At 37.7% G+C, this 4,056-nt stretch overlaps 1 long non-coding RNA gene across 2 annotated transcripts; it reads right to left on the reverse strand.

Annotated features, from left to right (window-relative positions):
- Positions 1–328: 328 nt before the first annotated feature.
- Positions 329–2,336, reverse strand: LOC110902520. Of its 2 annotated transcripts, XR_002571176.2 has the most exons (3): positions 1,716–2,336; positions 853–936; positions 329–480 (listed from the first exon to the last, which is right to left on the reverse strand). It is a non-coding gene; the product is annotated as an uncharacterized LOC110902520 (long non-coding RNA). The 2 variants fall into 2 exon arrangements; XR_002571177.2 differs by lacking the exon at positions 853–936 and having other exon boundaries at positions 1,716–2,332.
- Between the last annotated feature and the right edge of the window lie 1,720 nt (positions 2,337–4,056).

Here is a 4,056-nt window from a genome sequence, read left to right on the forward strand (position 1 = left end):
ACGAATCGTTTAATTATGACGAAAAAAATAGAAAGAAGCAAAGTAGGAAGAATTTGAGTGTCTTAAAAGCATGAAACAAGAATGGTCAAGTATAGGTACCTAAACTATAGACTAGGTCAAAAGCATAGCAATTTTCCTAATTCCCTATAGTTATGGCTCTGATACCAATCTGTCACACCCCAACCGATGGCGGAAACATCGGGATGAGACGAAGTGTGTAGATTGCTCGAGACTTCATAACGCTTATGTATGTCAAGTATTTAATGTTTACATTTTACATGGTTTGATCTTGAACATAACAAATTTAAAATAAATAATGCACAATAAGTATTCAAATAATTATAATTCATTTCATTAATAATGCATTATTACAAGTATTTGAACCAGAATACAACAGGATTGAAAGTAAATTACAATACAATGAGCAACAAGGTTTAAATGTGTTTCTAGGTAATCCTACTGGATTCATCTGTCACAATCCTGCAACATGTATTAAAAGCATGGATCAGTACAAAAGCACTGGCGAGCATACAAGTTTGAATATAATTATAAGTATAAAAGTTTGTCTCAATTCCACATGGCATTCTATATTCAAGTTGAACGAGCATACATAAACAACTTACGCATAGCAAATAGTATATAATTAAAGTCCTTAACTAGCATGCATAACAACCTAAGCATAACAATATCATGAATTACAAGTTGGAACTCACAAGCATAAACAACCAAAGCATAACAATGAACGTGTTCGATGGTTTGAGTATTTAATTATAATTGATTGCGTAAAGTGGATTTGTATACATGTTTCACCCAAAAATGCTTTAAAGCGTAAAAAGGGTCGGGTATGCTCACATTGGTTGCGCATGAGGATTCCTTGAAATAACTCACGAGTAGAGATGGAGAAAAAAATCCAAGAGAACATTCGAAATGGTTATCCTAGACAAGGATTGGAAACGTACTAAATAAATGGATTTGATAATAGACTTGGTTGTATTTTGTGTTTGCACAATTTATTTAGTTGTAACTAATCTAAAATATAATGGCACTTGATCTATTGAAAATAAATAGAATAATATGTTTTTACTTGTTTCAATTTAATTATAAGCGTTCAAATAACTGTTGTAACCATTTAAGTGGGTTCAAAAAATTTGCTTCAATTAACTAGTATTTTCATATGTTAGTGTAAAAAAAAATATACAATAAAAATGTATCAGACCCGTAAACAAGTCGGTTCAAACCCGAGTACTCCGGGTTGAGATTAATCGTCTTGTCTTTGTGTCTTTCTATGGAACAATGCTTTACATAGAAGTCGTACAAATCTCTTGAGTTTGATATATGGTACTTAGACAAAACAAAAGTAATACTTTAAAAGTTTTACTTGTGGCCTTTAATCAAATAACCACTGTAGTAACATGATATATATTTAATGCATGATTTTGGTCAATCATAGTTTGACACCGTTGCTTTTCCAATAGCTATATGTCAAAATAAGCTACTGAGTGTTTTTAAGTTTTTATTATTTGAATTATGGCCAAATCAGTAAACCATCTCCTTCATTATAATGAACAATGAACAAACATGGTACATTACAGTTGTTTTGATGCTCGTATTATTTGAACAAGAAACAGATCAAGTACCAACCAATGTTCTTATTAACATCAACGTGTATAATTATATGAAATGTAAATTGAGTCGATTGGAAAATAAAAGTATACCGAATATGACGAACCCAATCTGGAATGAACCAAACTTGACCGCGGTTGACCGAGTTTCAAACTGACCCGAATCCCGAGACTCGAAACGAATGGATGTCGAACGGAGTTGATTGATGTCGGCCAAAGCTCGAACCCGGAATCAGAACTGAACCACCGGCTCTGTCGACGCCGGCTGCCACCGTGCGTCGGCTCTGGTTGCCGTCGACACCACTGCCATCCTCAACTTCAGTGTGGCTCATCTTCCTCGTCGTAATCAGTGTGTCTGATCTTCTTCGTCGGCGGTCGCAGATGAAGAAGAGGGGTACGGGTGTGCGGCGGCGGTAATCGAAGAGGAGGAGAGGGGTGTGCGGTGTCGGAGGAACGAGAGCGGCCGTTGGCAGAGCCGTTGCCGCTGCGTCGGAGTTCAGGTCGGAGAGGGAGGAGGTGCTGTCGGCTGCACATATGTTTGGTCTAGGGTTTTGGTAAAAGTGAGGAGATGAGAGGTTAGGTTTTCTTTTGTCATGTGGAGATGATGAAGCCTCTAACCTCCATTTTGTGTGTGTTGTATATTAGCAGAGCAAACAAAGAACATGAGGGGAACTCCAATATGTGCGGCTGCTCAAAAATGGGGAAGGATAGGGTTTTGACTTTCTTTGATAGTTAGGTTTTCACAAGTGGGCTTCGGCCCAAGGCCACAAGCCCACTTTGCGTTTTATAAACGGTCCGTTAGTTCCTACGAGATCCATTTAAGAACCCGAACTTCTTGGAGCGTCGTGAAATAATTTCATACGATCAAATTATGAAAAAAATATGGAATCCGTAGTCGCGTTTGGCGCGTTCGTTCGTTGCCGGTTACGTTAAATGCGCGTAAAAATGCGTCGTTTGACGTTTTTATTCCGCTTTCGATCTAATTTTCTAAAAATAGATAATGAACTTGAATTTTTCTAAAAATATAAAAATACAAAAATACGAGGCGTTACAAGTGAAAGCTCAAGGAGATCCTGCAAATCTTGAACACTGAGGCCTAGTGCTTCTTTCCTTGATATATGCTTCACCTCACCATTGGATCAGAACAAAGTCAATACGTGGGTCTTTTGATCAGACATCCACTTTAGTATTTTTGAATCCAATGGGTTTCTTGGGAGAGATTTATTATCTGATGAGTTGAGGGATAATGGACTTGAAAACATCTGCATACTTTTAGACATTCTATTGAAAGCTTCTTCAATGACTCTGTCTGCTGCAGCTATATCATCTGCAGTTTCTTGTTCACTAAGCTCTTGTCTTTCAACTTCTGTCTTGTCTTTTGCAGTGTCTGGAGATGCAGGTTTGTTGAGTACCTTCTTAAAAAGGTTTTGAAGCCTTGATGAGCTGTCTTCATTTAGACCCATTTTTGAGATGGTGTCCTTGAGATACTCAGCTTCCTTTTCTAAGACCTCTTCTTCAGTCAGCTGTTTGCCTTCATCTTGTTTTGACCCAAGTGTAGGACTGTCTGCTGATTTTAGCATTGTCTTGAGGTTTTCAATTTTCTGTTCAAGCTTCATCATTTGCTCTCTTTTCTTTGAAGCATCTGAAGCATTTTTCTTCTTTTTCTTTAGCCTCTCATAGGCTTCATCAGTTTGCTGCCTAGACCATTTTGATATGGCTTCAGCAGTGTCCATCTTAGCATCCACTAACTCCTTTTTCTTTCCTTTATATTCAGAAGTGAGATCAGCAATGAGTCTTTTGTACTTACTCCAGTTTGGAGCAGTTTTCTTCTTTGAAGGATTATTTTTGATTCTTTGGATCCTTTCAGCCTCATGCTTCAAGGCTACTAAAGGCCATTCTTTAAACTGGGATTCTTCAGCAGAATAGAACTTTTCTTTCATGATGAAAGCTAGAAGTTGTTCTCTCAATCTCTTCTTTTGATCAGCCTTTTCTTTGTCTAGCTCTTGTGCACATTCTTCCATCTGCTTAACCTTTGCAAGGTAGAACTCCAGTCTATTAGCAATGCCTACTTCGCTTAGCCTTTCTTTCTCACTGTCAACCTTAGCTTTAACTTTAGCTTGCCTAGCCTTTAACTTGAGATAGTCAGTTATATCTTCTGGAGCTATATAGCCTATGAGTGAGGAGAATTTTCTTTTTGATGGATCTGTTTCTGTATAAAACTGCCTCATTTCATTTTTAATGGCTTCAAGCTCCAGTGGATACTTTTCAGCATTCGGATCATGTATCCCTTCATCGGCAGTGATTGGCTTTCTTTTTCTGCTAAAGAGCTTTGGTTGAGATATAGGAAAGGATAGAGCAATGGTGGATGGTTGGCTAACAACTGTTGAAACAACTGGTGTCTCAACTGTTGTTGTTATTACAAATGCTGATGTGT

The sequence above is a fragment of the Helianthus annuus genome, chromosome 13 (assembly GCF_002127325.2).
Source record: "Helianthus annuus cultivar XRQ/B chromosome 13, HanXRQr2.0-SUNRISE, whole genome shotgun sequence".
NCBI lineage: Eukaryota > Viridiplantae > Streptophyta > Magnoliopsida > Asterales > Asteraceae > Helianthus > Helianthus annuus.